Genomic DNA, 24,675 nt, shown 5'->3' with positions numbered 1-24,675 from the left:
ATGGTGGATGTTAGGAGCTCCCTGTGATGGTGGATGTTAGGAGCTCCCTGTGATGGTGGATTGTTAGGAGCTCCCTGTGATGGTGGATGTTAGGAGCTCCCTGTGATGGTGGATGTTAGGAGCTCCCTGTGATGGTGGATGTTAGGAGCTCCCTGTGATGGTGGACGTTAGGAGCTCCCTGTGATGGTGGACGTTAGGAGCTCCCTGTGATGGTGGATGTTAGGAGCTCCCTGTGATGGTGGATGTTAGGAGCTCCCTGTGATGGTGAATGTTAGGAGCTCCCTGTGATGGTGTATGTTAGGAGCTCCCTGTGATGGTGGACGTTAGGAGCTCCCTGTGATGGTGTATGTTAGGAGCTCCCTGTGATGGTGTATGTTAGGACCTCCCTGTGATGGTGTGTGTTAGGAGCTCCCTGTGATGATGGATGTTAGGTCCCTCCCTGTTTCAGCCCGTTTGCTTCCATTCGGTTCCTTTTGAAAACACCCAAAGAAACCAGTCTGTCTAATCTCTCTCACTACTATTTAGTTGAACACATCACCCTCTGTCAGCTGTCTTTCTTTGACATTCCCACGTCCACATCTAACACCCTTAACCCACACACAGCAGAGAGAAACCAGCTCTTCAGGTGAGATCAACACGTTACTTAGCAACACCTCACCCCTAACAAAGTAGTCAACCAGCGGCAGCATCAGGTATCAGTGTAACAATAACATCCTGGTGACGAAACCAGAGCAGGATCTAGAGACATATTAGTAATGATGACAGTGAAACCTCCAGCATTGCTAGAAGTGTCTTCGTTCCTATCATCCTATTACAGTAGTTTTAGAGGATATTCAGACCCTCTCCAATATACTGTACATGTGTACATACTGTATCCTACATACTGCTATGTCTCTCTCTCTCTCTCTCTCTCTCTCTCTCTCTCTCTCTCTCTCTCTCTCTCTCTCTCTCTCTCTCTCTCTCTCTCTCTCTCTCTCTCTCTCTCTCTCTCTCTCTCTCTCTCTCTCTCTCTCTCTCTCTCTCTCTCTCTCTCTCTCTCTCTCTCTCTCTCTCTCTCTCTCTCTCTCTCTCTCTCTCTCTCTCTCTCTCTCTCTCTCTCTCTCTCTCTCTCTCTCTCTCTCTGCATGCTGGGAGTGCATGCTGGGAGTGAGTCGTCAAGCAGTTAGTTGTTTTAAGGGTATCTTGTTTAAACTATCACTAAGCACGTATAGGGGTGGTGGGATCTTTGAGGTTGGTTTTTCGCGAGGGCACAACCAGCGGGTGGGGCTGGTTGTTATGGCCACTCGTGGAAATGGAGAGTTTGAAAAACTTAGTCGGAGGCATGGAGTAAAGATTCCTGCTGCGACAGGGTGTTCAGTGGAAGAATGTAGCTTGGCTGTGGGTGCTATCATTGGGTATGATAGCATCAAATCAGCCTCAAGGATGAATAGCGCTGTAGTGATATTCTTAGATTCAATTGAAAAGGTGAATAGAATAGTTGAGATGGGTGTCGTGTTGAGAGAAACACAGACGTCGGTATTTCCGCTTATGAATCCGGCGAAGAAAGTCATGCTTTCTAACGTGCCACCATTTGTTAGAGATGAAGTGTTATGGCGAGAGTTATCGCGCCATGGTCAAATAGTGTCTACAATAAAGAAAGTTCCTTTTGGATGCAAATCTCCGTTGTTGAAACATGTCGTGTCTCATAGGAGACAAGTGCATATGATTCTAAAAAAGGAAGGAGATGAACTGGATTTAGCGTTTAGCTTTAAGATTGATGGATTTGATTATGTCTTCTATGCATCTACTGAATCAATGAAATGCTTTGGCTGTGGAAGAGAGGGGCATTTGGTGCGTAATTGTCCCGAAAATGAGCGCGCTGAGCCTGGTAGTAGTTTTAGTGCGAGTACAACTAACGCACCACCGCGAAGGGATGAACATTCTAAGGGTACAGGAGAAGAGAGAAGGTGGGCAGATGTGGTTGGAAAAGCAGGAGAGGAAGGCAGTGTGGATACGGGGGCAATTGTGGTAGATCAGAACAAAGAGGGAGGGGAAACAGTAGGCGAGATTGCGACTGCCGTCGCTGAGGTGGTGCTGGAAAATGAAATTGGAGGTCAAGAGGAGATTGAAATAACGGAAAAGGAAGCGGATGTTTTCAAAATACCGAGGAGTAAAAGGAAGAATGTAAGGGGTGGTGAAGGGTCTAATTCTAAGAGAAAGGTAGAGTTTAATAAATCAATTGAAGATGAACAAGGTGTAGAGATGGTGGAGTATTCTTCTGGGGAGGATAGTGAGAGTGAGTCATCTGACGCGTCACAACAATATAGTGAGATAAATGGGGTGGATGGGAGGTATGGGATCGAGAGGATACGTCAATTTTTGAAGTTGACAAAAGGGAAGAAATATATGCAAGATTACAATGTAACTGATTTTTTCCCTGAACGTGAATTGTTTATTGAATCAGCAAAGTTTCTGATGTCAAAAATTACAGGCGGAAGTTTGAAAAGCCCTGAAATTGCTAGACTCAAGAAAGTGGTCACAAGAGTGATAAGTGATGTAAATTCTAAAGAAAATGAAAGAGTTCAGTTGCAGTCTTAACTCTGTAAAGAGATGTGGTGGCTGGATCATCCTCTGTATATTTTTTTTATCCATGAGCAGTTTTAAGATTTCTTCTTTAAACGTAAATGGGGCAAGAGATATAAAAAAAAGAGCCATGGTGTATGAGTTAATTAGGGGAAAGGGAAGTGACATAATTCTTTTACAAGAAACGCATAGTAATTTGGAAAATTAAGTTATGTGGCAACAGGAGTGGGGGGAGACAGTGGTGTGTAGTCATAAAAACTCAAAAAGTGGGGGTGTGGTTATCTTGTTCTCAAAAGGGTTTTTGCCGTTGTCATATGAGGTTGAAGAGGTAGTTGAGGGGAGGTTATTAAAAGTTAGAGCAAGGTATGAAAACATCACTATGTGTCTGATAAATGTATATGCCCCAGTGATGACAGTTGAGAGGGTATGTTTTTTAGAGACACTATCAAATACCATTGAGAAATGTAATAAAGAAGATTATTTGTTTATTGCTGGGGATTTTAACTGCACAGTTAGTGATTTAGATAGAAATCACCAAGAACCTCATATAGCCTCAAGGATGTTTTTAAAACGCCTCATTGTAACAAATGAATTGTGTGATATTTGGCGGAGTCAACATGGAGGAACAAGGCAGTACACCTGGGCGCATGTGAGAGAGAACATCATCTCTATGGCCAGGTTAGATAGGTTTTATGTTTTTGAGCATCAATCTCAGGTCTGTAAATCAAGTGTGATAACTCCAGTGGGGTTTTCTGATCATTGTTTAATAACAGAGGTGGTGTTCATTAACGATGTAAAACCCAAAAGCGCATACTGGCATTTTAATATAACTTTATTGAGTGATGCTCACTTCAGGAACTGTTTCAGTTTTTTCTGGGAGAGGTGGAGATCTCAAAAAGCCAGTTTTGTATCCATTCAACAGTGGTGGGATATAGGGAAAATCCAGATTCAACAATTTTGTAATCAATACACGAGGAATGTCACTAAAGATATCACCAGATCAATGAAAGCCCTAGAGATTGAAATAGTGGAACTCATGACATTGGTTGAGACCACAGGAGATCGAGGCCATACTCAGGCCCTCAAGAGGAGAAAAGCTGCATTGGCAGACCTGCTGGGTATCAGAGCACAGGGGGCACTGGTGAGAAGTAAATTTCAGGGAATATCTGAAATGGATGCCTCATCCAAATGTTTCTTTGGTTTAGAGAAAAAGAATGGACAAAGAAAAATTATTCATTGTCTCAAATCAGCTGTTGGACAAGAGCTCACCAGCCCTAGTGAAATTAGAAAGAGGGCAGTAGAGTTCTATGCTGAGCTCTACAAATGTGAGTACAAAGAGGACAAAACAGTGACACAGCAGTTCTTTGATGGGCTCCCAAAGGTGGCTGCAGAAGTTCAGGTTGAGCTTGAGCAACCATTGTCTTTGCAGGATTTATACACTGCATTAAAAGGCATGGAAAATGGAAGGGCACCAGGCATTGATGGGCTTCCCGTTGACTTTTTTAAGTCTTTTTGGGCTATGTTGGGAGAGGATTGGTTAGAAGTAGCTAATGATAGTTTAACCGGAGGGTTACTACCAATAAGCTGCAGAAGGGCTGTCCTCACCCTACTGCCCAAAAAGGGTGACCCAAGGGAGGTGAAGAACTGGAGGCCGGTGGCTTTATTGTGCACTGATTATAAGATATTGTCAAAAGCTTTGTCCAACAGGCTGAGGGAGGTGATGGGGCAAATCATACATACGGATCAGTCCTACTGTGTTCCTGGCAGGCAGATAGGGGATAACATTTCTCTGATTCGTGATTTTTTGGACGTCTCTAGGGATATTGGGTTGGATGCTGGTCTAATTTCAATTGATCAGGAAAAGGCATTTGACCGAGTCGAACATCAATACTTATGGCACACGCTTGAGGCGTTTGGGTTCAGCTCTGGTTTTATTGCCATGATCAAGGTGATATATGGTGACATTGAAAGTGTATTGAAAGTTAACGGTGGTTTGAGTGCTCCTTTTAAAGTGTGTAGAGGTATTAGGCAGGGATGTTCTATGTCAGGAATGTTATATGCCATTGCTATAGAGACACTACTAAATAGCATTAGAAGTCGCATTGCAGGGGTGTGCTTTTCAGAGGATATTCCTCCTATTCGTCTCTCAGCCTATGCTGATGATGTAGTTGTGCTAGTGAAAAATCAAGCGGAGGTGGATAGCTTGAGTCTAATTGTTGATCGTTTTAGGGGAATATCCTCTGCAAAGGTAAATTGGGAAAAGAGTTGTGCGTTACAGATTGGAGAATGGTCTGGAGGGATCATGGCTTTGCCAGGGGGGCTAGAATGGTGTAAGGGAGGTTTTAAGTATCTTGGAGTGTACCTAGGAGATGAGGGGACTATGGAAAAAAATTGGAGTGGGGTGGTTGAAATGGTGGAAGGGAGGATGAGGAGATGGCGTTGGTTACTATCTCGTATGTCATATAGGGGCGCACTATTATAGTTAACAATGTGATTGCATCTGCACTGTGGCATCGGTTGTCAGTTTTAGAACCACCATCTGGCCTTTTGGCTAAGATACAGGCAATTATTGTGGATTTCTTTTGGGATAAATATCACTGGGTTCCACAAAGTGTTTTGTATTTGTCAAAAGAAGAGGGGGACAAGGTCTTGTACATCTTGCTAGTAGGGCTGCTGCTTTCCGGTTTCAGTTTATTCAAAGGTTGCTTTATGGACCGGAAAATGTGGTGTGGAGAGGGGTGGCAGGTCTTATATTACAACGGGTTGGAGGATTAGGTTTAAAGAAGGCTTTATTTCTGGTTGATAGTAGCCAGATTTCTAGGGAGAGAGTACCTCCGTTTTACAGAGGACTTCTCAGAGTATGGAGCATAATGAAGGTGTCCAGACGAACTTCAGCGGAGTCAGTGCATTGGCTGTTGGAGGAACCTCTGGTGTATGGGGCAAGACTGGATTGTACAACTGCAGCTGTTCCACATTTCTCCAAGATTCTGGTGAAGGGGAAAATCATCACCTTAAGACAGTTAATGGCCATGGCTGGGCCCGCCTTAATGGATGGAATACGGGTGGCAGAACATTTGGGGATGAGGTCGGAAAGGATTGTCGGACAAATGCTGGGGAGCTGTAGGAAGGCTCTGTCAGCGGAAGAATGGGGTATGCTTAGTAGCCACAAGAAGAAGGTACAAGATGAAGACGTCTCATTTCCAAGACTAGGGATTACACCAAATATCCCAGAGTCAGAAAGAAAGGCGTTATTGCTGGATTTGAGAGGGTTGGAGGAGGTGGGTTTGGATGAGGTGAATGGGAAGGACTTGTATAGGGGTGTGTCAAGGTGTTGAATAAAGATAAATTGAAAAATAGAAAAGACACTCCATGGAGGGTAAAATTGGGCATTGATGACAAGGTAAAGCCAGCATGGAGAGCACTGTACAAACCACCGTTACAAAAGGGTACTGGTGATATGCAATGGAGGGTTTTACATGGCATCATTGCAGTTAATGCTTTTGTATCTGTTATTAATTCAGATGTTAGAGATGGATGTCCTTTTTGTAATATAAGAGAAACCATTTTTCACTGTTTTATGGAGTGTGAGAGGATAAAACCTCTATTGGAAATGCTGGAATCTTTGTTTAAAGTTGTAGGGGAATTTTTCAATAACACAGTTTTTATTTTGGGGTTTCAATATAGTAAACAACAGAAAAGAAAATGTCAAATGTTAAATTTTATTTTGGGACAAGCTAAGATGTCAATTTTTCTGAGTAGAAAACACAAGATAGAAACGGGATATGGGCAGGATGTAAGATGTGTTTTTAAAGGATTAGTAAAAGCAAGAATAAAAGTAGATTTTGAGTTCTTTTCAGCTGTAAAAGATCTCCTATTATTTGAGGAGAAGTGGGCCTACGAAAGAGCGCTTTGTTTTGTAGAGGAGGGGAAATTATGTTTTGCCAATGAAATAAGTTGAATGTATATGTTATGTATTTATTTTTATTTAGGAATTACATTTGTTTTTTCATTTCTGAAAGGGCAGTGTGTCATTTGTTTTTATGTTAACACTTGAGTAAAAAATAAAGGTTTTATAAAAACTCAAAAAAAAAAACCTCTCTCTCTCTCTCTCTCTCTCTCAACCACTCTACAAATTTATTGTGAACAAACTATAGTTTTGTCAAGTCAGTTTAGACATCTACTTTGTGCAGGACATTTTTCCAGCAATTGTTTACGGATTATTTCACTTATAATTCATTGTGTCACAATTCCAGTGGGTCACAAGTTTACATACACTAAGTTGACTTGGAAACTTCCAGAAAATGATGTCATTCTGATAGGATAATTGACATCATTTGACTCAATTGGAGGTGTACTTGTGGATGCATTTCAAGGCCTACCTTCAAACTCAGTGCCTCTTTGCTTGACATCATGGGAAAATCAAAAGAAATCAGCAAAGACCTCAGAAAAAAAATGTAGACCTCCAAAAGTCTGGTTCATCCTTGGGATCAATTTCCAAACGCCTGAAGGTACCACGTTCATCTGTACAAACAATAGTATAAACACCATGGGACCATGCAACCGTCATATCGCTCAGGAAGGAGACATGTTCAGTACTTTGGTGCGAAAAGTGCAAATCAATCCCAGAACAACAGCAAAGGACATTGTGAAGATGCTGGAGGAAACAAATCAAATCAAATCAAATTGTATTTGTCACATACACATGGTTAGCAGATGTTAATGCGAGTGTAGCGAAATGCTTGTGCTTCTAGTTCTGACAATACAGTGATAACCAACAAGTAATCTAACTAACAATTCCAAAACTACTGTCTTATACACAGTGTAAGGGGATGAGGAACATGTACATAAGGATATATGAATGAGTGATGGTACAGAGCAGCATACAGTAGATGGTATCGAGTACAGTATATACATATGAGATGAGTGTGTAGACAAAGTAAACAAAGTGGCATAGTTAAAGTGGCTAGTGATACATGTGTTACATAAGGATGCAGTCGATGATGTAGAGTACAGTATATACATATGCATATGAGATGAATAATGTAGGGTAAGTAACATTATATAAGGTAGCATTGTTTAAAGTGGCTAGTGATATATTTACATCATTTCCCATCAATTCCCATTATTAAAATGGCTGGAGTTGGGTCAGTGTCAATGACAGTGTGTTGGCAGCAGCCACTCAGTGTTAGTGGTGGCTGTTTAACAGTCTGATGGCCTTGAGATAGAAGCTGTTTTTCAGTCTCTCGGTCCCAGCTTTGATGCACCTGTACTGACCTCGCCTTCTGGATGATAGCGGGGTGAACAGGCAGTGGTTCGGTGGTTGATGTCCTTGATGATCTTTATGGCCTTCCTGTAACAACGGGTGGTGTAGGTGTCCTGGAGGGCAGGTAGTTTGCCCCCGGTGATGCGTTGTGCAGTCCTCACTACCCTCTGGAGAGCCTTACGGTTGAGGGCGGAGCAGTTGCCGTACCAGGCGGTGATACAGCCCGCCAGGATGCTCTCGATTGTGCATCTGTAGAAGTTTGTGAGTGCTTTTGGTGACAAGCCGAATTTCTTCAGCCTCCTGAGGTTGAATAGGCGCTGCTGCGCCTTCTTCACGACGCTGTCAGTGTGAGTGGACCAATTCAGTTTGTCTGTGATGTGTATGCCGAGGAACTTAAAACTAGCTACCCTCTCCACTACTGTTCCATCGATGTGGATAGGGGGTGTTCCCTCTGCTGTTTCCTGAAGTCCACAATCATCTCCTTAGTTTTGTTGACGTTGAGTGTGAGGTTATTTTCCTGACACCACACTCCGAGGGCCCTCACCTCCTCCCTGTAGGCCGTCTCGTCGTTGTTGGTAATCAAGCCTACCACTGTTGTGTCGTCCGCAAACTTGATGATTGAGTTGGAGGCGTGCGTGGCCACGCAGTCGTGGGTGAACAGGGAGTACAGGAGAGGGCTCAGAACGCACCCTTGTGGGGCCCCCGTGTTGAGGATCAGCGGGGAGGAGATGTTGTTGCCTACCCTCACCACCTGGGGGCGGCCCGTCAGGAAGTCCAGTACCCAGTTGCACAGGGCGGGGTCGAGACCCAGGGTCTCGAGCTTGATGACGAGCTTGGAGGGTACTATGGTGTTGAATGCCGAGCTGTAGTCGATGAACAGCATTCTCACATAGGTATTCCTCTTGTCCAGGTGGGTTAGGGCAGTGTGCAGTGTGGTTGAGATTGCATCGTCTGTGGACCTATTTGGGCGGTAAGCAAATTGGAGTGGGTCTAGGGTGTCAGGTAGGGTGGAGGTGATATGGTCCTTGACTAGTCTCTCAAACAGGTACATAACCTGAAAGGCCGCTCAGCAAGGAAGAAGCCACTGCTCCAAAACCGGCATAAAAAGCAAGCCTATTGTTTGCAACTGCACATGGGGACAAGGATTGTACTTTTTGGAGTAATGTCCTCTGGTCTGATGAAACAAAAATATAACTGTTTGGCCATAATGACCACCATTATGTTTGGAGGAAAAAGGGGGAGGCTTGCAAGCCGAAGAACACTATCCCAACCGTGAAGCACGGGGGTGGCAGCATCATGTTGTGGGGGGGATTTGCTGCAGGAGGGACTGGTGAACTTCACAAAATAGATGACATCATGAGGGAGGGAAAATTGTGTGTCCAGTTCAGTCTGAATCTCAAGAGAGTTTACCTCTGATGCACAGCTCTGCTCTCAGGAGTAGTTCTGGTATTGAGTCTCTTTTCTCTACCCTACTCAACCCCACCCTACTCTACTGTACCCCACACTACTGTACTCAACTCTACTGTACCCTATGCTACTCTACTCTACTGTACCCTACTGTACTCTGCCCTACTCTATCCTACTCTACTCCACAAAACTTTACTCTACCCTACTCTACTGTACTCAACCCTACCCTACTCTAATGCACCCTACTCTACCTTACTCTACTCTACCCTACTGTACCCTACTGTACCCTACTGTACTCCACTGTACTCTACCCAACTTTACTCTACTCTACCTACTCTACTGCGCTCAACCCTTCCCTACTCTACTCTACTGTACTCTACCCTACCCTACTCTTCCTTACTCTACTCTATCCTACTGTACCCAACTCTACTCTACCCTACCCTACCCTACCCCACCCGATTCACCCAACTCTACCCTACTCGGTTTCAACCCTACCTTACTCAGTTTCTACCCTACCCTACTCTACTCTACCCTACTTGGTTTCAACCCTACCCTACTCTACCCTACTCGGTTTCAACCTTACCCTACTCAGTTTCTACCCTACTCTACTCGGTTTCTACCCTACTCTACTCTACTCAGTTTCTACCCTACTCTACTCTACTCAGTTTCTACCCTACTCTACTCTACTCTACCCTACTCGGTTTCTACCCTACTCTACCCTACTCGGTTTCTACCCTACTCTACTTTATGCCTTCTCCCATTTGTGTTCTCTTTTAGTTTTAGTTTTTGTGATTGGTATTGATTTAGTATTTAAAAAATGTTGGGTTGGGACTTGAACACGTAAAGGACATTTATCCATCAGTTTACTGCATGGTTGCCTTGTGAATCTTGTCATTTTCATGTGCTCCTTCTCTGGTCTAGTTTCTTTCCAAGGTGTGGTTGCCTTCCAGGTAAAGCCAGTTGGTTTACTTTGTTTTATACACACTCACAAACATACTCCTTCTCTCTCTCTTTCTGTCTCTCTCTCTCTCTTCCTCCTTCTCCCTCTCTCTCCCCCCTCTCTCTCTTCATTAATTTCTCTCCATCTCTCTCGCTCTCTCCTTCTCTCTGTCTATAGGGGAGTCAAGCAGGGAGCTGGGCCCTCCTCCTTCGGTGGATGAGGCAGCCAACACATTGATGACGTGCCTGGGCTTCCTGTTGGGAGACAAAACTAGTGAGGGGCCAGACAAAGAACATAACAGCATGGATGAACCAGACAATAGACAGGTGTGTGTGTGTGTGTTTGGCCATCCCACAATGCTAACCCCTCTCTACTACTGCTATCACTGAGGAAGTGGTGCTGGGGAGGAAAAATGTCTCTCCATATTCGTGATATCTTGATATTCCGTTCAGTGTTCCTCTATTTCTGATCCCAATTGGGAAACACACATTTAAAAAAAAATGTTTTTGTTGTATTTAACCTTTATTTAACTAGGCAAGTAAGTTAAGAACAAATTCTTATTTACAATGACAGCCTACCGCTGCAAAACTCGTTGTGCACCACCCTATGGGACTCCCAATCACGGTCAGATGTGATCCAGCCTGGATTTGAACCAGGGACTGTAGTGTCCCCTCTTGCACAGAGAAGCAGTGCCTTAGACCGCTGCACCACTCAGGTGCCCAGACATACCTGGGATGTGATGACTTCCCTTTACCTGACAGCTTGATGAGCTTCTTGTTTACAGCCTGTTGCTATACATCTCTGTAAGCCAGGTCCACAAATAAAAATAAAAATAAACTCCCAATTTGTCAGTTTCTCCAAGCATAAACTCTTCTGCCCTAATTAGGCCATTACATAACAAAGTTTCTAGATGATTTATTCCGCTCGACACATCAAAACTTCAAAACAGTTGTCGTCCGTTAATATATTCTGCTACTTTAGTGTGCTGATAACCAGCAGGTTGACTAAGCCTCATATTTCTCTCACCTCTGACTGAACCTCGGCTGCTAAATAGTTTTTAGATATATACATATACACATGTACAGTGCCTTCAGAAAGTATTCACACCCCTTTACTTTTTCCACATTTTGTTGTGGGATTAAAATGGATTTAATTGTAATTCCTTGTCAACGATCTACACAAAATACTCTATCAGAAAAATGGAAGAAAACTGAAGAGGAAGATCACCATGGTGGGCACAGTTAGAAAGAACAAGCCTGAGCTCCCCTGCACTCATAACAAGGGGGAGAGAGGCCTTCTCATCAAGGTTTCCCTTCACCCCCACCAACACTCTAGTGTCTTACCTCCCAAAGAGGAACAAGGACATGGTCCTCCTGATCACACTGCACAAAACTGCTGAGATCAGTGATCGTGAGGACAGGAAGCCAGCCATCATCCTGGACTACAACCACAACAAAGGAGGCATGGACACCCTGGACAAAGTGATTGGAATTCACAGCTGAAAGGAGGATGACTGGCCGCTGGCCCATGGTCATCTTCCATAACATCATTGATGTGTCCTCATACAATGCCTTCGTGATATGGAACAAGAGCAACCCTACCTAGATGCCTGATAAGTGGAACAAGAGGAGGTTGATCCTGCAGCAGCCGGGAAAGGCACTTGTAACCCCACACATTCAAAGAAGAGAGCGCCTACCCAGCACAGCAGCCTCTGCAGCACTTGTGAAAGCTGTTCAGGGGGCTGAATCTTGTCCTGATCCACCTGAGGCTGCAGCTGGGGCAGGAAAGAGGGGAGATGCCAATTATGCCCCCCAAAGAAGGACTGTAAAACAAATACTATGTGCTGCACATGTGAAAAATACATCTGCAAAGTCCATGCACACGCACTTGCATACTGTCCTACATATGCTAATTAGAGTTGATTTATTTCTTCACATTTTTGTAACTATTATCTTATTTTATTCGTATTGATTGTTGTTGTTTATACATCTTGTCGGTGGGGGTAATGGTTAAAATAAATGGGATAAGACTAGTATTTTGTAGTTGAATTCCTCATTGTAGAGTATTTTAGAATACATTACTAAGTTCAAGACTGTTATTGTTTCCCTTCAAAACTACTTTCTGCACATTTCTGCTACTTTCTTAGTGCTATATATGTGCTATCTCTTGCTAAAAAAATGTATTTTTAGACCTATGCAGTACCTGTAGCAAAAATAATAATAATAAAACTCTACTTTAGTAAAGAAAACAATCATGACAGGTGTGTTGTAGTAAAAATGAGTGGTGCCCACTGATTAAATGCAGTCTTTCTGCATTGTGAAGAGGGAAAACCCAGATATTCACAAAGTGTGTGATGAATGACAGGTTGTTTCTTCATGCAAAATAGATTTGGGGTGTACAATTCAATTTAGCTGCTTTATTTTAGGGGTTTAGTGAAGGCGGGTAATTTTTTTACCTTAGGACAAGGGGAGTATACAGAATATTATGACTACACAAGGGTTCAATCAAAACTGTATCTAGGCCACTCAGGAACATTCAATGTTGTATTGGTAAGAAACTACAGTGTAGATTAGGCCTTGTGTTTTTGATTATTGTCTTGCTGAAAGGTGAATTCATCTCCCAGTGTCTGTTGGAAAGCAGACTTTCCTCTAGGATGTTGCCTGTGCTTAGCTCTATTCTGTTTATTTTATCGTTAAAGAACTCCCTGGTCCTTGCCAATGACAAGAATACCCATAATATGATGCAGACACCATCATGCTTGACAATATAAAGAGTGGTACTCAGTGATCAAATCAAAATCAAATCACATTGATTTATATCGCCCTTCGTACATCAGCTGATATCTCAAAGTGCTGTACAGAAACCCAGCCTAAAACCCCAACAGCAAGCAATGCAGGTGTTGAAGCATGGTGGGTAGGAAAATCTCCCTAGAAAGGCCAAAACCTAGGAAGAAACCTAGAGAGGAACCAGGCTATGTGGGGTGGCCAGTCCTCTTCTGGCTGTGCCGGATGGAGATTATAACAGAACATGGCAAAGATGTTAAAATGTTCATAAATGACCAGCATGTTCAAATAATAATAATCACAGGCAGAACAGTTGAAACTGGAGCAGCAGCACGGCCAGGTGAACTGGGGACAGCAAGAACTCATCATGCCAGGTAGTCCTGAGGCATGGTCCTAGGGCTCAGGTCCTCCGAGAGAGAGAAAGAAAGAGAGAATTAGAGAGAGCATACTTGAATTCACACAGGACACATAGGACAGGAGAAGTACTCCAGATATAAAAAACTGACCCTAGCCCCCCGACACATAAACAACTGCAGCATAAATACAGGAGGGGTCAGGAGACACTGTGGCCCCATCCGATGATACCCCCGGACAGGGCCAAACAGGAAGGATATAACCCGACCCACTTTGCCAAAGCACAGCCCCCACACCACTAGAGGGATATCTTCAACCACCAACTTACCATCCTGAGACAAGGCCGAGTATAGCCCACAAAGATCTCCGCCACGGCACAACCCAAGGGAGGACGCCAACCCAGACAGGAAGATCACATCAGTGACTTAACCCACTCAAGTGACGCACCCCTCATAGGGACGGCACGAAAGAGCACCAGTAAGCTAGTGACTCAGCCCCTGTAATAGGGTTAGAGGCAGAGAATCCCAGTGGAAAGAGGGGAACCGGCCAGGCAGAGACAGCAAGGGTGGTTCGTTGCTCCAGAGCCTTTCCGTTCACATTCACACCCATGGGCCAGATTACACTCAATCATATGACCCACTGAAGAGATGAGTCTTCAGTAAAGACTTAAAGGTTGAGACCGAATTTGCGTCTCTCACATGGGTAGGCAGACCATTCCATAAAAATAGAGCTCTATAGGAGAAAGCCCTGCCTCCAGATGTTTGCTTAGAAATTCTAGGGACAATTAGTAGGCATGCGTCTTGTGACCGTAGCGTACGTGTAGGTATGTACGGCAGGACCAAATCAGAGAGATAGGTAGGAGCAAAGCCATGTAATACTTTGTAGGTTAGCAGTAAAACCTTGAAATCAGCCCTTGCCTTAACAGGAAGCCTGTGTAGGGAGGCTAGCACTGGAGTAATATGATCACATTTTTTGGTTCTAGTCAGGATTCTAGCAGCCGTATTTAGCACTAACTGAAGTTTATTTAGTGCTTTATCCAGGTAGCTGGAAGGTAGAGCATTGCAGTAGTCTAACCTAGAAGTGACAAAAGCATGGATAAATTTTTCTGCAACATTTTTGGACAGAAATTTAGGATTTTTGCAATGTTACGTAGATGGAAAAAAGCTGTCCTTGAAACATTCTTTATATGTTCGTCAAAAGAGAGATCAGGGTCCAGAGTAACGCCGAGGTCCTTCACAGTTATTTGAGACGACTGTACAACCATTCCGATTAATTGTCAGATTCAACAGAAAATCTCTTTGTTTCTTGAGACCTAGAACAAGCATCTCTGTTTTGTCTGAGTTTAAAAGTAGAATGTTTGCAGCCATCCACGTCCTTATGTCTGAAACACAGGCTTCTAGCTAGTGTTATACTGTAGTGGTATTTTCCTGTAGTGGTGTTATACTGTAGTGGTGTTATAGTGTAGTGGTATCATGCCGTTGTGGTGTTTTTCTGTAGTGGTGTTTTTCTGTAGTGGTGTTATGCTGTAGTGGTGTTATGCTGTAGTGGTGTTATGCTGTAGTGGTGTTATGCTGTAGTGGTGTTATGCTGTAGTGGTGTTATGCTGTAGTGGTTTTATGCTGGAGTGGTTTTATGCTGAAGTGGTGTTATGTTATTGTGATGTTTTGCTTAAGATGTGTTATAGTGTAGTGGTGTTATACTGTAGTGGTGTTTTACTGTAGTGGAGTCATGCTGTAGTGGTGTTATGCTGTTGTGGTTTTATGCTGTTGTGGTGTTATGCTGTAGTGGTGTTACACTGTAGTAGTGTTATGCTGTAGTGGTGTTATGCTGTTGTGGTATTATACTGTAGTGGTGTTATGTTGTAGTGGTGTTATGCTATAGTGGTGTTATACTGTAGTGGTGTTATACTGTAGTGGTGTTATACTGTAGTGGTGTTATACTGTAGTGGTGTTCTGTTGTAGTGGTGTTATGCTGTAGTGGTGTTATACTGTAGTGGTGTTATGTTGTAGTGGCGTTATGCTATAGTGGTGTTATGCTATAGTGGTGTTATACTGTAGTGGTGTTATGCTATAGTGGCGTTATACTGTAGTGGTGTTATGCTATAGTGGTGTTATACTGTAGTGGTGTTATGTTGTAGTGGTGTTTTGCTATAGTGGTGTTATACTGTAGTGGTGTTATACTGTAGTGGTGTTATACTGTAGTGGTGGTATACTGTAGTGGTGTTATACTGTAGTGTTGGTATGCTGTAGTGGTGTTATACTGTAGTGGTGTTATACTGTAGTGGTATTATACTGTAGTGGTGTTCTACTGTAGTGGTGGTATGCTGTAGTGTTTGTATGCTGTAGTGGTGTTTTGCTGTAGTGGTGTTATACTATAGTGGTGGTACGCTGTAGTGGTGGTATGCTGTAGTGGTGGCATGCTGTCGTGGTGGTATGTTGTAGTGGTGTTATAGTGTAGTGGTGTTATGCCGTAGAGGTGGGGTGTATAGAGAGATATGTAAGAGAGGTTCATTAAGGAATGTAGGGAATAGGGTGCCATTTTGGATGAATTCTGTGACTCATCGTTGACCCCTGCCATGTGTGTTCCCTCTGTAAAGTCACATATTCCCATATTTCCTTACCAAAATAATAATAATAACAGCTAATGTTGTTTTTTGTATCCATGAAAAGACATTGAGCCCCTCAAGGGTGGCAATATGAGGGTACGAAATTATACGTTTTTTGTATTATCCTTAAATCAATATACTATAAACTTTCAGTTGGGCTGCAGTAGGTATGATTCTTACAGTAGCTGGGATCTCTTCAGTATAGCTAAAGCCTACTGACTGAGGGAAGAGGGGGACCTTTCTTTATCTCCAAAAATCAATCCATGAATTGCCTCTCCCCTCTCCTCCCCTCCACCTCCCCACCTTTTCACCCCTCTACCTACCACCCATCCACCTACCACTCCTCCACCCCTTCACCACTCTTCCCCTCAACTTCCCCACCTCTTCACCCTTCCACCCCTCAACCCCTCCATCACTCATCCCCTCCACCTCTCCACCCCTCCATCACTCCTCCCCTCCACCTCTCCACCCCTCCATCACTCCTCCCCTCCACCTCTCCACCCCTCCATCACTCCTCCCCTCCACCTCTTCCACTTCTCCACCCCTCCATCACTCCTCCCCTCCACCTCTTCTACCTCTCCATCCCTCCATCACTCCTCCCCTCCACCTCTTCCACCTCTCCACCCCTCCATCACTCCTCCCCTCCACCTCTTCCACCCCTCCATCACTCCTCCCCTCCTGTTTAAAGCTCTCTCTCTCACACTCAGCAATGCTGTGGAATCATTCTGCTGCTAGATATAAAATGGAAGCTTCAGTACTGCTGGTTTCTGAGAATGATAAACCTACATAGAACCCTATGGAGTCTCAACATGTGACTACTTCCTCCTCTCCTATTGATGTGGTTTCAAATGTCTTGGTGTTCCAGGCTGTGTTGTAACTAGTACTGTCATCTGACTCTGTGTTTCTCCTCCAGGGCCTGGCTGGTAACCAGAGGATCAGTCCATGCTCCACCCTGACCAGCAGCACAGCCTCCCCCCCGGCCGGCTCCCCCTGCTCCACCCTGCTGCCTGGCACCGATGGTGCCATGCCCAGGGGTAACCAGGATAACAAGGACCACGCCTACGGATCTGTCTACAGCCCCACCTCCACCCTGGAGAGCCGGGACAGCGGCATCATCGGTGAGGGGGGTGGACTATATACACACACACACATCGTAAGAGACGCACACAAGCATACACACTCAAAACACACACACATCCATACACTCAGAACACACGCGCATACACACTCAAAACACACACACACACACACTCAGAACACACGCGCATACACACTCAAAACACACACACACACACACTCAGAACACACGCGCATACACACTCAAAACACACGCACACGCTCAGAACACAAAACCCTGTTATTCCTTAGAGAAAACAGGACACAGTATATCAGAGAACAGTATATCAGTTGGATAGCTTTTCATGTGTAGTATACTACAGACATTTACTTGACTGGTTGTGTCGTTGGGGTCATTGAGCATGGTCGTAGCAAAGGCAACCCTAGCCCTTGATCATGACTCTCAGTTCCATTATATTATACATAAGAGTCATTGGACAAAGGGGTCTTCTGTATGTTTTGTTTTGTAAATAGCCCTGACTCTTGGTCTGAACATTAACATGCAACACTTGCGTTACGGTTTTGGAAGCATAAGGACCTTATCTTTCATGTTAGCGAGTATTAATTTTCTAGAAAACAAAATGTTAAAACACACCTTTATAGGGTTAGTGTTTGCACACGGCCATATCTCCATGTTACAGTGCATGTTTACTGAAGACCGATGGAAGACAAAGGGACGAACTGTGTTAATTAGCTATCTACAGTAGCATGTTTACTGAAGACAGATGGAAGACAAAGGGACGACCTGTGTTAATTAACTATCTACAGTAGCATGTTTACTGAAGACAGATGGAAGACAAAGGGACGACCTGTGTTAATTAACTATCTACAGTAGCATGTTTACTGAAGACAGATGGAAGACAAAGGGACGACCTGTGTTAATTAGCTATCTAATTAACACAGTAGCATGTTTACTGAAGACAGATGGAAGACAAGGGGACGACCTGTGTTAATTAGCTATCTACAGTAGCATGTTTACTGAAGACAGATGGAAGACAAAGGGACGACCTGTGTTAATTAGCTATCTAATTAACACAGTAGCATGTTTACTGAAGACAGATGGAAGACAAAGGGACGACCTGTGTTAATGAGCTATCTACAGTAGCATGTTTACTGAAGACAGATGGAAGACAAAGGGACGACCTGTGTTAATTAGCTATCTACAGTAGCATGTTTACTGAAGACAGATGGAAGACAAAGGGACGACCTGTGTTAATTAGCTATCTACAGTAGCATGTTCCGAACACCGTTGTGTAATGGAAGAAGGCCACCAGAAACGTGTTGTCACTGATATATACTATCAGCTAAAACTGTGATAAAGCCGGTTAAAACATAGTACAGTAAGTGTGTATTTTGCATTTGTGAAAATATTTGCATGTAATATGAAACTTAAGGGCTTTATGTTACAGACCTATATCCATCCTGCCCTGCCTTTCTAAAGTCTTCAAAAGCCAAGTGAACAAACAGATCACCGACCATCTTGGATCCCACCGTACCTTCCCTGCTATGTAATCCCATTTCCGAGCTGGTCACGGGTGCACCTAAGCAACGCTCAAGGTCCTAAACGATATCATAAACACTATCGATAGAAAATAATACCCTGCAGCCGTCTTCATCGACCTGGCCAAGGTTTTCTACTCTGTCAATCACCACATTCTTATCGGCAGACTCAACAGCCTTCGTTTATCTAATGACTGCCTCTTCTGGTTCACTAACTACTTCCCAGATAGAATTCAGTGTGTCAAATGTTAGGGCCTGTTGCCACAGGGTTCAATTCTCGTGCCGACTCTTTCCTCTGTATATATCAATGATGTTGCTCTGGCTGCTGGTGATTCTCTGATCCACCTCTACGCAGACGACACCATTCTGTATACATCTGACCCTTCTTTGGACACTGTGTTAGCAAACCTTGAAAGAGCCTCCAACTGCTCTTAAACGCTAGTAAAACTAAATGCATGCTCTTTAGCCGATCGCTACCCACACCTGCCAGCCTAGCATCACTACTCTGGACGGTTCTGACTTAGAATATGTGGACAACTGTAAATAGGTAGGTGTCTGGCTAGACTGTAAACTCTCCTTCCAGACTCACATTAATCATCTTCTTAAATCTAGAATTGGCTTCCTATTTCGCAACAAAGCCTTCTTCACTCATACTGCCAAACATACCCTCGAAAACTGACTATCTTGCCGATTCTTGAATTTTGCGATGTCATTTACAAAATAGCCTCCAACACTCTACTCAGCAAATTGGATGCAGTCTATCACAGTGCCATCCATTGTGTCACCAAAGCCCCATATACTACTCACTATTGCGACCTGTATGCTCTCGTTGGCTGGTCCTCGCTACATATTAATCTCCAAACCCACTGGCTCCAGGTCATCTAGAAGTCTTTGCTAGGTAAAGCTCCGCCTTTTCTCAGGTCACTGGTCACTATAGCAACACCCACCCGTAGCACGCGCTCCAGCAGGTATATTTCACAGGTCATCCCCAAAGCCAACACCTCCTTTGGCCGCCTTTCCTTCCAGTTCTCTGCTGCTGTTAATGACTCGAACAAATTTCAAACATCACTGAAGCTGGAAACTTATATCTCCCTCACTACCTTCAAGCATCGGCTGTTAGAGCAGCTCACCGATAGCTGTAGCTGGACACAGCCCATCTGTAAATAGCCCATCCAACCAACTACCTGTTGTTTATCCCATGTGTAACTCTGTGTTGTTGTTTTTGTCATACTGCTTTGCTTATATCTTGGCCATGTCACAGTTGTAAATAAGAAATTGTTCTCAACTGGCCTACCTGGTTAAATAAAGGTGAAATAAAAAATACATAAAAAATGTTTCTGGAACCCGAATCGCAATTGAGAATCGATTCACGTTTAGATGGAGTATGTGTCTGTTTTGTCTTCCAGAGACAGTCTATGTTAAGGATGTACAGAATACAGTTCCCTGGCAGGAACATCACTCAGCGGAGTTTCAGAGCGCCAGCTATAGTTTTTGATAAAACTCAAACTGTCATTAAACTTTCATTAAAATACTCATTCAAGGTAGTGAATTAAAGCTACACTCGTTGTGAATCTATCCACCAAGTCAGATTTGTAAAATGCTTTTCGGCGAAAGCATGAGAAGCTATTATCTGATAGCATCCACCCCCAAAATACTGCAACGTCACCTAACGACAGATTTTGCGGTAGCCGGGGCTACCCAAAACGCTACCCAAAACACAGAAATAAAATATAAAACATTCATTACCTTTGACGAGCTTCTTTCTTGGCACTCCTATATATCCCATAAACATCACATGGGTCTTTTTCCCGATGAAATCCGTCATTGTATAGCCAAAATGTCATTTTCTGAAGACCGGTCTGATCCAGGAATATTCCCTTTTACAAGAAGCAACGTCACTTTTTAAAATGACAAAAGGTGCCTATATACTTTTATAAAACACTTCAAACTACTTTTCTAAACCAACTTTAGGTATTAATAAACGTTAATTAGCTATACAATTCATCACGGGGCGATCTGTATTCGATAGCAGCTAGTCTGGAAATCAACGGCCATCTTTCATGTTTTAAAAACTTCCTGTTGACAGACTGAAACAGGAAAGGGTCAAACGTAATAGAACCAAGGATTAAGTCTGCTCAAAAGGCCAGCACTGGCGACATCGTGTGGAAGCTGTAGGCGTTTACATTACTGCTTCATGTATTTGCATTCGTCTTGAACAATACATTGACTGGCGGAGTAATATATTTTTTGTGTTTTTGGAGAACAGTTTTTCGAGGGATTTTTACTGCTAAACACGTTGTGTTATAGCCACAGGCACGATTTAACCAGTTTTAGAGACTTCAGAGTGTTTTCTATCATTTGCATATACTATATTCCAAACATGAGTAGCAGGACTTTGAAATGTTGGGTGATTTTTAACAAAAAGCTGCGAAAATTCACAGCTTCCCTAAGAGGTTTTAAGAGTACATCTTGGGCTAAGGCAACGCTGCCTTCACTCTTATCCCTGACCCCTCTCCTCTACTCCGGTTGTTCCTTCCTTCCTTCCTTCCAGCCACCCTGACTACCTACCCTGAGAACGCTGAGCGTGAGGGTAAATACAGTGAGGGGGGTTTCACGCGGGGCAGCAACCTGAAGCTGTGGCAGAGCCAGAAGTCTGGTATGGATTCATTCCTGTACCGTGTGGACGAGAACATGGCTGCCTCCACCTACAGCCTCAACAAGATCCCAGAGAGACACCTGGACAGCATGTCTGCCCACTCCATCCCTCTGTGCCTCATGCCTCGCCCTAACTCTGTCGCAGGTGAGTCAAATTCAAATCAAATTGAACTTGTCACATGCATCCGAATACAACAGGTGCAATGCTTACTTGCCCCTTTACCAACAATGCAGTTTAAAGACAGAAAAGTGTTAAGAAAGTATTTACTAAAATAAACTGAAGTGGAAAAATAAATATTTAAAAAAGAAAGTGACAATGCATGGATAATAAACAGTAGCAGCAGTAAGTGTTGAGTAAAATATAGAACAAATAATTGAACAGCAGCAGTAAAATAACAATAGTGTGGCTATATACAGGGGGTACCGGTACATGTAAGTCGAGTTAATTTGACTATGCATAGATAATGAACAGAGAGTAGCCGCAGTGTAAAAGAGGGATCTGGGTATCCCTTTGATTAGCTGTTCAGGAGTCTTATGGCTTGGGGGTAGAAGCTGTTAAGAAGCCTTTTGGATCTCGACTTGGTGCTCCGGCACAGCTTGCCGTGCGGTAGCAGAGAAAACAGTCTATGTCTAGGGTGGCTAGAGTTTGACAATTTTTAGGGCCTTCCTCTGACACCGCCTGATATAGAGGTCCTGGATTGCAGGGAGCTTGGCCCCAGTGATGTACTGGGCCATATGCACTACCCTCTGTATTGCCTTGCGGTCGGAGGCCGAGCAGTTGCCATACCAGGCAGTGATGCAACCAGTCAGGATGCCATCTATGGTGCAGCTGTAAAACCTTTTGAGGATCTGTCCAGCCATAACCAGCCTTTGAAAGCCCTTCGTGGCTACAGACGTGAGTGCTACGGGCCATTAATCATTCAGACAGGTTACCTTAGTGTTCTTGGGCACAGGGACTATGGTGGTCTGCTTGAAACATGTTGGTATTACAGACTTGGTCAGGGACAGTTTGAAACTGTCAGCTCATGCTCACATGTCCTGATAATCCATCTGGCCCTGCGGCCTTGTGAATGTTGCCCTGTTAAAAGGTCGGCTACAGATAGCATTATTACACATTCATCTGGAACAGCTAATGCTCTCATGCATGCTTCGGTGTTGCTTGCCTCGGAGCGAGCATAGAAGCTATTTCAGCTCATCTGTGTAGTTGTTGATGAAGTTCGCTGCACTCGCCACAAGTCCTCAGGCTTCAGGTGTAACCTGTGCTTGATTGGGCCAGCTCTTGTTTTGATGGGAGGTATTAGACTGTTCTCCTTCTATGACTGGTGGAGGTCAGGTGAGTTTTACTGATGCTGAAAGACAAACTCCAGATACAAATATTTTGGCATTATTATACAATAGATAGCCATAACCAGAGTCAGACAGACCTGGCTAACTTGATGGGTAATGTATTCACCTGGTGAAGTGGTGAAGAGTCTTTTGTTTAGACATGCTGTCTTAACAATGAGCCATAATCCTAATCCATAGAGTACAGCAAAATACATTTACATTTACATTTACATTTAAGTCATTTAGCAGACGCTCTTATCCAGAGCGACTTACAAATTGGTGCATTCACCTTATGACATCCAGTGGAACAGTCACTTTACAATAGTGCATCTAAAATTTAAGGGGGGGGGTGAGAGGGATTACTTATCCTATCCTAGGTATTCCTTAAAGAGGTGGGGTTTCAGGTGTCTCCGGAAGGTGGTGATTGACTCCGCTGTCCTGGCGTCGTGAGGGAGTTTGTTCCACCATTGGGGGGCCAGGGCAGCGAACAGTTTTGACTGGGCTGAGCGGGAGCTGTACTTCCTCAGTGGTAGGGAGGCGAGCAGGCCAGAGGTGGATGAACGCAGTGCCCTTGTTTGGGTGTAGGGCCTGATCAGAGCCTGGAGGTACTGAGGTGCCGTTCCCCTCACAGCTCCGTAGGCAAGCACCATGGTCTTGTAGCGGATGCGAGCTTCAACTGGAAGCCAGTGGAGAGAACGGAGGAGCGGGGTGACGTGAGAGAACTTGGGAAGGTTGAACACCAGACGGGCTGCGGCGTTCTGGATGAGTTGAAGGGGTTTAATGGCACAGGCAGGGAGCCCAGCCAACAGCGAGTTGCAGTAATCCAGACGGGAGATGACAAGTGCCTGGATTAGGACCTGCGCCGCTTCCTGTGTGAGGCAGGGTCGTACTCTGCGGATGTTGTAGAGCATGAACCTACAGGAACGGGCCACCGCCTTGATGTTGGTTGAGAACGACAGGGTGTTGTCCAGGATCACGCCAAGGTTCTTGGCGCTCTGGGAGGAGGACACAATGGAGTTGTCAACCGTGATGGCGAGATCATGGAACGGGCAGTCCTTCCCCGGGAGGAAGAGCAGCTCCGTCTTGCCGAGGTTCAGCTTGAGGTGGTGATCCGTCATCCACACTGATATGTCTGCCAGACATGCAGAGATGCGATTCGCCACCTGGTCATCAAAAGGGGGAAAGGAGAAGATTAATTGTGTGTCGTCTGCATAGCAATGATAAGAGAGACCATGTGAGGTTATGACAGAGCCAAGTGACTTGGTGTATAGCGAGAATAGGAGAGGGCCAAGAACAGAGCCCTGGGGGACACCAGTGGTGAGAGCGCGTGGTGAGGAGACAGATTCTCGCCACGCCACCTGGTAGGAGCGACCTGTCAGGTAGGACGCAATCCAAGCGTGGGCCGCGCCGGAGATGCCCAACTCTGAGAGGGTGGAGAGGAGGATCTGATGGTTCACAGTATCGAAGGCAGCCGATAGATCTAGAAGGATGAGAGCAGAGGAGAGAGAGTTAGCTTTAGCAATGCGGAGCGCCTCCGTGATACAGAGGAGAGCAGTCTCAGTTGAATGACTAGTCTTGAAACCTGACTGATTTGGATCAAGAAGGTCATTCAGAGAGAGATAGCGGGAGAGCTGGCCAAGGACGGCACGTTCAAGAGTTTTGGAGAGAAAAGAAAGAAGGGATACTGGTCTGTAATTGTTGACATCGGAGGGATCGAGTGTAGGTTTTTTCAGAAGGGGTGCAACTCTCGCTCTCTTGAAGACGGAAGGGACGTAGTCAGCGGTCAGGGATGAGTTGATGAGCGAGGTGAGGTAAGGGAGGAGGTCTCCGGAAATGGTCTGGAGAAGAGAGGAGGGGATAGGGTCAAGCGGGCAGGTTGTTGGGCGGCCGGCCGTCACAAGACGCGAGATTTCATCTGGAGAGAGAGGGGAGAAAGAGGTCAGAGCACAGGGTAGGGCAGTGTGAGCAGAACCAGCGGTGTCGTTTGACTTAGCAAACGAGGATCGGATGTCGTCGACCTTCTTTTCAAAATGGTTGACGAAGTCATCTGCAGAGAGGGAGGAGGGGGGAGGGGAGGAGGGTTCAGGAGGGAGGAGAAGGTGGCAAAGAGCTTCCTAGGGTTAGAGGCAGATGCTTGGAATTTAGCGTGGTAGAAAGTGGCTTT

The 24,675-nt window shown here is 44.5% G+C and overlaps 1 pseudogene; it reads left to right on the top strand.

Moving 5' to 3' along the window:
• LOC124038602 overlaps window positions 1-24,675 on the top strand; it is a 273,183-nt pseudogene that overhangs the window by 130,471 nt on the left and 118,037 nt on the right.

Source organism: Oncorhynchus gorbuscha, linkage group LG06 (assembly GCF_021184085.1).
Source record: "Oncorhynchus gorbuscha isolate QuinsamMale2020 ecotype Even-year linkage group LG06, OgorEven_v1.0, whole genome shotgun sequence".
NCBI lineage: Eukaryota > Metazoa > Chordata > Actinopteri > Salmoniformes > Salmonidae > Oncorhynchus > Oncorhynchus gorbuscha.
The sequence above is the reverse complement of the archived record's forward strand: the minus strand, read 5'-3'. Positions and strand labels throughout refer to the sequence as shown.